This window comes from Ascaphus truei, chromosome 1 (assembly GCF_040206685.1).
Source record: "Ascaphus truei isolate aAscTru1 chromosome 1, aAscTru1.hap1, whole genome shotgun sequence".
Classification (NCBI taxonomy): domain Eukaryota; kingdom Metazoa; phylum Chordata; class Amphibia; order Anura; family Ascaphidae; genus Ascaphus; species Ascaphus truei.
Genome location: NC_134483.1, coordinates 379022180 through 379035023, shown reverse-complemented (window position 1 = coordinate 379035023; position 12844 = coordinate 379022180).

Sequence of the window (12844 nt, the reverse complement as noted above, 5' to 3'; positions counted from 1 at the left end):
AGTGAAGGTGGGTGGACTGTGAGTGAATTAAAACCACAAACTTTAATGGAGTCTTAACTCTTAATGTAAAATAATGGGGGAAATAATGTAGGTCAAGTCAATACTTATGATAACCAGTATACAGCGAATTATTAATAAAAATGGACAAGGTAAACCACAATAAAGTCTCTTAACTGTCAGCCCAGAGTCTGGGATATGGCCGCACGGTACCACTAGTGGTATAAAGTAGATCCTAGGATAGTGTTAGTCCAGAAACAGGTTACGGTAAGTATCTAGTTAATACTATGTCAGATGGCATGTGTCAGCATAGTGATGTCAGTACTGCCTGTAACAGTATACAGGTGTGACTGTTTGTATTATACAAATTAGGTATATTGTACATGTATAGGTGACACATCAAACAGAGTAATTTATCTGTGCAGATAATGTAAAAAAGCCATACCTGTTTGCAGTGGATCTATGTATATGAAAGCCACTCAGTGTAGGTAGATGTTGTGCGGTGCATGAGTGTTGTCCCTCAACATAGAACATACACATACATACACACCAAGACAGTGTCAGTATTAATCTAAAACAGTACACAGGTAGTGCCTGTTAACATGGGTTGTGGTAGATTCACGAAGGTCATGCACTCACATACATGTCAGATAAATATGCAGACCGAGTCAGTATTAGTCTAGAACAGTGCACAGGTAGTGCCTGTTAACATGGAGTGTATGGGGAATCACACAATACTTGTGTCCATCAAACACCAGACATACCTCCAATAGGGGGGCTGGGCGCCTTCAGCAACATGCCAGGAGCTCTCTTAGATCAGCCACGGTGCGTCTGGTGATAGCTTTAAAAGTTACAATTCGAGAATCGGTAGCTCAGCCATACAGCTGAAGCTACTGAGGACAGGAGGTGCTCCGACCGCCAGCGCGTGTCCCGCCCCTCTGACGTGATGACGTCATCAGCTGCCTGCCGACGTACGTTTCGCTCGTACTTGACAAAGCAGTAATTGTTTGGCATTTATATATTTTTTGTTAATGGGTTTATGAGTAATATTGATTATTTGTTTAAGTAAACTATTGTCATGTTTGATGTAAGGTTAGTCTCCTTATATACACTAGTGGCGGTTTTATTTGTTTTACATATATTTTATTATATTTTATTGATTATGTTTATAGTTTATTTCCACTCAACTTTATGGTTTTTATATGTATTTCGGGCATTGCTAATGACATCCATTAACATCAAGCACCTTTTCAGCTGAGAGGGGGACGTTTTTAGCCATTAAGATCATTGGACTGGGTATAAAATACCGGACCTTCCCCCTCTCCTTACTTCCCTTTGAGAAAGTCACCCGTTGAGTGACGAAACGCGTCAGGGAGCGTCATTACGTCAGACGCATGGACACTGACGTCATCACCGCGTGCTGGGACTGACTGATCCGCGCGATTGCTGCAGAGACTTGCTATTCTCAGAGCTATTTTCCAGGACTCCAATACAGGTCTATAGGAGAATACTTACCCTGGACATTGATTGGGACGTTTATCCTGGTACTGCAAGATCGGAATTACCCCAAGATGCTGCAGAGATTAACCGGATGGTGGTGATTATATATCACGATCTGCTTGATTTTATTGTACCTTTGTAAGTGCAATTCTTATCCCCCCCCTCCCCTCATTAAATTTACTATTTTACGCTATGGGTGTGCGCTCTCTCTTCCAACTTTTCTTTTAGATTCCCTGTGGATGTGGTTTGTCCACTTTGAGAGCAGCCGGAGACCCTCTACACCAGAACCAACATCATCCATTGGACTTTTTTGAGGACTGGTTTTTACATTCTTTTTCCATTTGGATTATATATATATTGCATTATCATTGTTATTTATTCTTATGGTTTACAGGTTTATTGTTATTTCTATTTCTATTTTTATTTTTATTTTTTGTGCTAGATAATATCTACATATTATTCATTGTACTAGTTTATACAGTGTTGAATTATTACAGCCAGTTCTATTGTATACACCTAATAACCATAAGCAGAGGCGCAGCTTTTTTCTTTTTGTCTGTTATATATATATATATATATACAGTGTTCGACAAATCACCCAAAAATCTACTCGCCCAACCAAAAAATCTACTCGCCACCTAGTCCAGCCCCCAACCCCGCCCCTAGTCCCGCCCCCAACCCCGCTTTAAAATAAAATATATAAATAAAATACATTTAATAAATTCCTAGTCAGAACAACATTCGTTTTTGACGAATGTATTTATTGTATTACATTATACTACAATTAGTCCTTGTTACATGTGTGTGTGTAAATGTTGAATCTAGAATTAAAAGCCAGGTGTGAATGACTACACTGGCGACACACTTTATTCGAGCTCGGCTAGTCCCACGAATTCGGGTATACCCGGGTGTATTGAGGTTTGTGACTGTTTTCTGCCCGAGTGCATTGAGGTATTTTCCAGGCAGGGATTGAAGCATTTTATTCCCGCTGGCTGCAATACTGCACAGTATATATATATATACTGCATTACAATTCATGAATTTATGCCATCTGGTAGACACGCGAAGCATTGCAGCCTATTAAATCCTAATCATTATCATTTAACAGATCAGCCGCCCGTCAGCCAGGCATGAACCCAGGCTGGGAAGGCAAACGCAACGGGGCTTGTCAGAGGTGAGGAGCGGCGCATTCCAGGTATCTGCCAGGTACATACTGGGTATTTGCTCGAATAAAGTGTGTCGGTGCAGTAGTTTCGTGAACCCCTTAACCAGTGTCTGGATGCCCCGCTTCACAATATCTAAAGCAGCAATCCCACCTGGGATCTTACCTGATCCGCAGTCCCTCAATGTCCAGGTACGCTCATTCCCGCAATGTTATACATTGGGAAGGTGTTCCCTACCTGTCTTCTGGGTTCGGGGGGTGGTTCCGATGTCTTCCGTGTGAAGCTTGAGCCAGATCTGGAAGAAAGCAGTATATGGTAGTTAAGATTTCGGTGTAGTATAGGGCAGTTAAGATATATAGGGTAAATAAGATATCCAGATCCAGAGTGTGAGTGATAGAGAGAGAGAGTGTGGGGGAGAGAAAGAGAGAGTGTAGGGGAGAGAGAGAGAGTGTAGGGGAGAGAGAGAGAGTGTAGGGGAGAGAGAGAGTGTGGGGAGAGAGAGAGAGTGTGGGGAGAGAGAGAGAGTGTGGGGAGAGAGAGAGAGAGAGTGTAGGGGAGAGAGAGAGTGTGGGGGAGAGAGAGAGAGTGTGGGGGAGAGAGAGAGAGTGTGGGGGAGAGAGAGAGAGAGTGTGGGGGAGGGAGAGAGTGTGGGGAGAGAGAGAGTGTGTGGGGGGGAGAGAGTGAGAGTGGTGGAGAGAGAGAGAGTGTGTGGGAGAGAGAGAGAGATTGAGGGGGAGAGAGAGAGAGAGTGTGGGGGAGAGAGAGTGTGGGGGAGAGAGTGTGCGGGAGAGGGAGAGAGAGTGTGGGGGAGAGGGAGAGAGAGTGTGGGGAAGAGGGAGAGAGAGTGTGGAGGAGAGAGAGAGAGAGAGTGTGGGAGAGAGAGAGTGTGGGGGAGAGAGAGAGAGAGAGAGTGGGGGAGAGAGAGAGAGAGAGAAAGTGGGGAGAGAGAGAGAGTGGGGAGAGAGAGAGAGAGAGAGTGGGGGAGAGAGAGAGAGAGAGAAAGTGGGGAGAGAGAGAGAGTGGGGAGAGAGAGAGTGAGGAGAGAGAGAGAGTGGGGAGAGAGAGAGTGTGGGGAGAGAGAGAGTGGGGGAGAGAGAGAGAGAGAGTGGGGGAGAGGGAGAGAAAGTGTGGGGGAGAGAGAGTGTGGGGGAGAGAGAGAGTGTGGGGGAGAGAGAGAGAGTGTGGGGGAGAGAGAGAGAGTGTGGGGAGAGAGAGAGAGAGAGTGGGGGAGAGAGAGAGAGTGGGGAGAGAGAGAGAGTGGGGAGAGAGAGAGAGTGTGGGGAGAGAGAGAGAGTGTGGGGAGAGAGAGAGTGTGGGAGAGAGAGAGAGAGTGTGGGGGAGAGAGAGTGTGGGGGGAGAGAGAGTGTGGGGGAGAGAGAGAGTGTGGGGGAGAGAGAGTGTGTGGGAGAGAGAGTGTGGGGGAGAGAGAGTGTGGGGGAGAGGGAGTGTGGGGGAGAGGGAGAGAGAGTTTGGGGGAGAGGGAGAGAGAGTGCGGGGGAGAGAGAGAGAGTGTGGGGGAGAGAGAGAGAGTGTGGGGGAGAGAGAGAGAGTGTGGGGAGAGAGAGTGTGGGGGGAGAGAGAGTGTGGGGGAGAGAGAGAGAGTGTGTGGGGGAGAGAGAGAGTGTGGGGGGAGAGAGAGAGTGTGGGGGGAGAGAGAGAGTGTGGGGGTAGAGAGAGAGTGTGGGGGGAGAGAGAGTGTGGGGGGAGAGAAAGTGTGGGGGGAGAGAGAGTGTGGGGGAGAGAGAGTGTGGGGGAGACAGAGGAGAGAAACGGTGGGTGACACACACAGAGGGTGGGTGATACACAGAGAGAGAGAGGCTGGGTGAGTGACTGGCTGGGTGAGTGGTTTGCTGGGTGGGGCAGGGGTGACTGGGTGGGTGGGTGAGTGACTGACACTGACTGGGGGTGGGGGGGGGACTGACACTGACTGGGGGTGGGGGGGGGACTGACACTGACTGGGGGTGGGGGGGGTGACTGACACTGACTGGGGGTTGGGGGGGTGACTGACACTGACTGGGGGTGGGGGGGTGACTGACACTGACTGGGGGTGGGGGGTGACTGACACTGACTGGGGTTGGGGGGGTGACTGACACTGACTGGGGGTGGGGGGGTGACTGACACTGACTGGGGGTGGGGGGGGGTGACTGACACTGACTGGGAGTGGGGGGGTGACTGACACTGACTGGGGGTGGGGGGGGTGACTGACACTGACTGGGGGTGGGGGGTGACTGACACTGATTGGAGGTGGGGGGGGGTGACTGACACTGACTGGGGGTGGGGGGGTGACTGACTTTGACTGGGGGTGGGGGGGGTGACTGACACTGACTGGGGGTGGGGGGGTGACTGACACTGACTGGGGGTGGGGGGGGTGACTGACACTGACTGGGGGTGGGGGGGTGACTGACACTGACTGGGGGTGGGGGGTGACTGACACTGACTGGGGGTGGGGGGTGACTGACACTGACTGGGGGGTGGGGGGGTGACTGACACTGACTGGGGTGGGGGTGACTGACACTGGGGGTGGGGGTGACTGACACTGACTTGGGGTGGGGGTGACTGACACTGACTGGGGGTGGGGGGTTACTGACACTGACTGGGGGTGGGGGGTGACTGACAGGGGGGGTTACTGACTGGGGGGTTGACTGACAGTGGGGGGGGTTACTGACTGGGGGGGTTACTGATTGGGGAGTGGGTTACTGATTGGGGGGGAAGGGGGTTACTGATTGGGGGGGGAGGTTACTGATTGGGGGGGCTACCTCTGGTGTCACACACATACACATACTCCCATACAAGATGAAAAACAAATTGGTGGCGCTTTATCCTATATGTAGGCAGCCTGTGATATATCCCTGAACCCCAGTCAGGTGTTAAACAGTGCAAAAATATATATCAATGGCGCTCTACACTATTAAATAATAGACATATAATAATAGTAATGAAAATATACAACCAGTGGTGTGAGTTTTTCTCCTGGGAATAGATGTTCCACATGTGATGGGAGACCATGTAAGGGAAAAAAATCACAACATAGTGTAATACTGTTAGGCATACATACAAACATATAACATAAGACTGACGCTGAGAACAACAGGTGACCAATTACAAACACATTTAATAAAGCATATCATTAAAATTACATAAAATACATAAAATAGAATCTGTTAGGACTCTCCAACTCAGGTGGGGGTACCTGCTTACCAGAAGTAAGAAGGTAACAGGCAGTGGATATTTAAGAGTATCCCCTCTATGGATGGCTGCTGCTGCACCGGACTGCTGGGCTCACACGTTGGTTGTATACCGTGGTGCTTGCTCCCTCTGTATGTGGCATCCGCCTCTGTGCGCCGTGGACACTGAAGAATCTCGTGTCAGCCGGGGAATGGCAGTTCCCTTCTGCTCGGCTGCTGGAAGCGCGCCAAATGGAGCTACTGCAAGCGCGGATGGATATCCGCCCGAATTCGGCAGTCAACGAGCATCTGCTAGCAGGTTCCAAGGGGGATAGGATACACCACCGAGTCAGGAGGACCTCTCAGAGACACCCTACGCGTTTCGAAAGTCTAGCTTTCTTCCTCAGGGGTAAACGTAGTATAAAAAAGTAGTCCCTGTATGTCCCGATATATATAGTCCCGGATTAAAGGTGCAGTACATCAAAAAAAACTTGCTCATGCGCAGATGTGTACTTTGGGACTCTCAGCGTCTCGAACAAGAACATATACACAAAGGAGAAACATAAAACATAAACGGACAGATAATACATATCAAAAACTAGTAATATATTTACACTATCTAAAAATAACAATGAATACAGCCTAATCTCAGAATCATTTTCTATATTATTAAAAAACAGTTGTGTACCCCAGATAAGAAGTATGTTGAGCAGAATTCAAACTATCCCTAACGTTAGATTTTATACTTATTAAAGGAAAATGAGTGTTAACCCTTGTAATGGGTGAAATGTGTGATAGTGCTATGTGAGAATAAGGTTATATATTCCCATACATTGGGTGATAGATTGTGATAATATTTTATGAGTGTGAAAATGAATAAATTATGTTTAAATGTGATGTGTGTGAAGTGTTATGAACTTAATAAAATATGTCAATTGTGAAAATTGTTTAATATAATATAAAAGAAACAATTGTGCAGTGGTAACTAAATAAATGTGTGAGTTAATTAAAATTCATCTAATAATGTATACTGTTATTACTAAAAATCTATGTGACTGCTACATTATTAATTTGAGATAAAAACTAATGACCTATTACTTATATAACTTATATGTGATAATTACAAAATAATATATAAAGTGGTTATCCTGTGGTGGTCAGTGAAGTTGAATGTAGTGGTGTATTATACCTGGGCCCTGTATAATGGAGATGGAACAATATATTTATTAGATGGATACTTTATCTATCCAGAAGGAAAGGTTTCAGGTCAAATTCAATATTGAGCCCGAAAGGGGTGAGTGTTTTTAATTCGTAAATCCAAAAGGATTCTCTTTTGCCTAGTGCCCCTCCCTTATTCCCACCGCGCCAATTTGTCGTCACTGCCTCTATCGCTACACACTTTAGACCTTTGGGGTTTTTGTCATGCACTTGGAGGAAATGGCTCGATACGCTATGTGTTTCTAGGCCTCTTTTAATATTGTAAATATGTTCGTAGAGCCGACGTTTAATCGGGTCTAGTGGTCATACCCACATACTGCAGACCGCAAGGACATTCAAGGAGATAAATAATATTTGTGCTATTACATGTGATGTGTTGTTGTATGATATATTGTTTGGAGGTTTGGGTAGATGTGAAAGTAGTTTGTTTGGAGCTGAATCTACATGCTGTGCATGTATTGCATGTATAATACCCTTTCGTGACTTTTAAATTTGTATTAGTTTGAAATCGACTGTTAGATCTGAGTGGACACATTTATTTAGTTACCACTGCACAATTGTTTCTTTTATATTATATTAAACAATTTTCACAATTGACATATTTTATTAAGTTCATAACACTTCACACACATCACATTTAAACATAATTTATTCATTTTCACACTCATAAAATATTATCACAATCTATCACCCAATGTATGGGAATATATAACCTTATTCTCACATAGCACTATCACACATTTCACCCATTACAAGGGTTAACACTCATTTTCCTTTAATAAGTATAAAATCTAACGTTAGGGATAGTTTGAATTCTGCTCAACATACTTCTTATCTGGGGTACACAACTGTTTTTTAATAATATAGAAAATGATTCTGAGATTAGGCTGTATTCATTGTTATTTTTAGATAGTGTAAATATATTACTAGTATTTGATATGTATTATCTGTCCGTTTATGTTTTATGTTTCTCCTTTGTGTATATGTTCTTGTTCGAGACGCTGAGAGTCCCAAAGTACACATCTGCGCATGAGCAAGTTTTTTTTGATGTACTGCACCTTTAATCCGGGACTATATATATCGGGACATACAGGGACTACTTTTTTATACTACGTTTACCCCTGAGGAAGAAAGCTAGACTTTCGAAACGCGTAGGGTGTCTCTGAGAGGTCCTCCTGACTCGGTGGTGTATCCTATCCCCCTTGGAACCTGCTAGCAGATGCTCGTTGACTGCCGAATTCGGGCGGATATCCATCCGCGCTTGCAGTAGCTCCATTTGGCGCGCTTCCAGCAGCCGAGCAGAAGGGAACTGCCATTCCCCGGCTGACACGAGATTCTTCAGTGTCCACGGCGCACAGAGGCGGATGCCACATACAGAGGGAGCAAGCACCACGGTATACAACCAACGTGTGAGCCCAGCAGTCCGGTGCAGCAGCAGCCATCCATAGAGGGGATACTCTTAAATATCCACTGCCTGTTACCTTCTTACTTCTGGTAAGCAGGTACCCCCACCTGAGTTGGAGAGTCCTAACAGATTCTATTTTATGTATTTTATGTAATTTTAATGATATGCTTTATTAAATGTGTTTGTAATTGGTCACCTGTTGTTCTCAGCGTCAGTCTTATGTTATATGTTTGTATGTATGCCTAACAGTATTACACTATGTTGTGATTTTATTCCCTTACATGGTCTCCCATCACATGTGGAACATCTATTCCCAGGAGAAAAACTCACACCACTGGTTGTATATTTTCATTACTATTATTATATGTCTATTATTTAATAGTGTAGAGCGCCATTGATATATATTTTTGCACATACTCCCATACACACATACATTCATTCACACACACACATTCTCCCACACACACACACATACATACACATTCTCACACACACACACACACACACACAGGGGGAGGAAAGGCCGCGAACAGCACCACGCTTCTCCCCCACCCACCCGCGCCCATCTCCCGCTCGTGTGGGGGGCAGGCCGACATCCCCCCCCCCAATCAGCAGGGTGGGTGGGAGGCACGTGGCGAGGTATCCCCCACCAAGCGCCCCAGGGGACAGTCAGCCCCCGCCGTGACCGCCACTGCCCTGCTCCCCTCGCCGGCATCACAGTGCACGGCTAAGCTGCAGGCTGCTTCTTCCCCCCCAGCCCGCGGCGGCATGAAGCACGTGGGGGGGGGGGGGGCCAGGCCGACATCCGCCCACCTCATGTGGCGGCTGCGCCATCATGAAGGTAGCTGGCATGGGAGGTACGTGGTGAGGGCCGAGCCCCCCCCCCCCGCAAGCCAACCGGGCTGCAGCAGCGGGGACCTCCCGCCCCGGACATCGATCGGTGGATCGAGGGGAAGGGGACAGGAGCAGTGAGAGGGGAAGGGGACAGGGGACAGGGGACAGGAGCAGGGGACAGGAGGAGGGGAAGGGGACAGGAGCAGGAGGAGTGGAAGGGGACAGGAGCAGGGGATAGGAGCAGGGGACAGGAGCAGGGGACAGGAGGAGGGGAAGGGGACAGGAGCAGGGGACAGGAGAGCTGCCGCGGTGGGGAGTAGGGAGCCATGTGGGGACCAGGGGGATCGCAGGGAAGGAGCAGAGGGGCCGCAGCATGGAGAGTACTTACCCTCCAACAGATCTCCAGGCACAAAGAATGACCGCTCATTGGGGGCGGGCTCATAGAGAGCCTGGCCGCGCACCCACAAAGCCTGGGAGTGCGCACCAATCAGGAGTCAGGTAGGGGAGATTTTTTTTTTTTTTTAGCGCGAGCAGGGAAATTTCAGCGCGAACGGGGGAATTTAAAAAAAAAACACACGTGCTGCTGGTGCCAATATTTACACGCCCGGGGGTTAAATTCACCCGCCCCGGGTGAGTAAATGTATAGGATTGTCGAACACTGTTATATATATATATATATATATATATATATATATATATATATATATATATATATATATATATATATATATATATATATATATATATATATATATATACATATATATACATATACATACACAGTATATATATATATATATACACAGTATATATATATATATATATATATATATATAAAATAAGTTGCTTTTTCTGTTTAGATACACTTACAGAAGTACTATAAATAAAGTACTAATGTCAGTTAAATATATATAAATATGTCATTGACATACAGTATATACTGTATAAATCTAGAAAATAACATTTGTTTTTACTGTTTAGATACACTAACAGCAATACTACTGTGGACATCTAGCGACTCAGTGAGGAAATGTACTGTATAGTACTGTAATTCATGCAATTAGTGTATCTTACTGTACAGTAATTTTATTCTCAACCAGGTTCCATAGTGACACCTGTGCGCAGAAATGCAAAGACATGCATATATGTTTCAATAAGGTTCCATTGTGACACATGCACACGCAGAATAAACATTTAAAATTTGGAAGAAGAGGCGATGTTGTATTTTTGTATTATTCATTTTTACTTTATTAACGTGTGCAAATAAAACATTTCATTCTCTACAAATACTTTATGGTTTGTTCATGTTTTTAATCTTCAAATTACAAATACACAGACGAAGTACTGTACAGGAATAAAAGACAGGTTGCATTGCAATTACATTTTTAAGACAATAACTCCCGATCGCCCAATTGAGTTTCTTGACGGTATGGCAGACAACACTAAATTTCAATTTCTGTGATTGATCAAAACACCAGTAAACTCGCACCTTAACAAGTGAAAAGGTTCTGAAATCATGCGCCAAGCCTAGGTATGCCAAGGATTTCAACCCAAGAATTGATCAGATAACGACTGCTGCATCTGTAAGTAGGGATTCTTTTCTGGATCACTGGCAATCCGGACCTTGGAATGCAGTTGTTTTGGAGCATTATGATATATACCTGACATCTTGCTTAGCATATAGCTAATGCGAGTCAGTGCTACAGCTACAGTAGTTAGTGCCAGGGACTTATCCCGATATTAGCTGTGATTAGCCGCATGAGCCATATGGAAATTTGGGCCCTAAAGACCATTGTTTTTTTTATGTATTTAGCTTTGTAAATACCCGTTAAACTCAGGGTATCTAAAAGTCATTACTTTTTCAGGTTTTCATATTTGTAGCCCAGATTTAACGGAGCTTTGAGTACTGTATTTTCCCCAATATGTTTCTCACTACCTCTAAAAAGCACTACCAATGTGCTTAGGGAATATTGCAGTTTGTATATGTCTGCCAACGTTCAAAACAACAGAGGGATTTAGAAAAGATTTTTTTGCAAGACAAAATTAAAATGTATTGAAATAAATTAAACTAATGTTGACAGACAATTGAATCCAACCTTTTCTCATTGCATTTTTCCCCAAAAAGAAAATCTTAGTTTTGAGAAAGGCACTGGAATACACAAATATTTGGATATTTTACAACTATGATATAACTACATTTTTGAGAGCTGAATTTCCAAAATAACCCAGTTTTGTGAACTTGCTCAAATTTTTTAGACACCCGATTACAACTGAGGAAATATTGTCTCTGTTTCGTTTACAGAAAGTGGAGGGGGAAAAAACAATGCAAATTCATATCTTTCAAATCAATTCTGTTGCATTGCTTTGCTGGACCTGTTCCAGGTGAAAGAAAAAGCTATGCTCTTTGGGCTTAAAAACATGGAAGATGAGAGAATAAAGATAACAAATAGTTCATTACGTTCCTAGAGGTAAGTTTTCATAGTTTTAGATTGCTTTGCAGGAACATTTAACAAGGAAGGGGTTATTTTTTTTCTCCTGTTAACCTAAAAGTATATGCTCTTCTATTCAGTGTCTCAGTTGATTTTTACTTCTAATAGTAATTACCATTCTGCCAGAGTTAAACAAAGAAACAAAAGAGTTTCCTGCTTGTTTTTTTAAATCAGTCAGGATGAATGTCAACTTCAGTATGTTGCACAGTTGTAGCTCAGTTACTTTTTTTTTTGCTGAATGCGCATTGCAACACAATCTAAAAATGTAATTAGCAACACAATGGTTTTTAGTTTACTTTCTTCCACAGAAACTGGGACAATTTTTTTCGTTAAGCCTATTGTCAGGACATTCGAGGCAATGAGAAATGTCATATGAAATGTATTGTCCACGTGTGAAAGAATGTTTTAAAGCACTATGATTCATATTTTTTTAATTCACAAGTAATGGGATGGGCTTGGAGCTACTGTCTATTTTAACAAAAGGGGCATATTTAGTGTTTAGCACATCAGCCATTTCTATTGTATTTGATGCTTCAATCACAGATGTGGGCTGTTGTTAGACTAATAGAATATTGCTAACCTTGAGCTTCCCCAAACAAAAAACATTGGAGTAGCAGAATGGATGTAATTGTTACAGCTTAATGAACAGGGCAGATTTTAATTTAAATCCTAGAGCAATAATTATCTGCCAATGGCACATTGAGCAGAACAATATAACCATTTCAATGTATAAATTTAAAAAACAATTATTTCTAGGTAGTTTTTTTTTTTTTAAAAGCAAAAGTAGAATTACAATTCACATAAGCAAAAGGGCTTTAAGAGCTGATGTGGCATGCCCCAGGCAAGTGAACATTCTGGGGCCTATGCAGAGAACGGAGAAAAGCCCTATCTCGCCAGTTTTTCGGACAAGTATGCCCACAAGCAATTCTGTAAGTGTCGAAAAGCTGACGAGATGAGTAAAATCCGCCGATTTTTTTTTTGTGCGGAAAATAAAACTCGGCGCGGGGGGTGGCGAGAAGCAATATCTCGACAGTTTTAAAACCCCGCCATATTCTAGTAGCACCGAATCAGCAT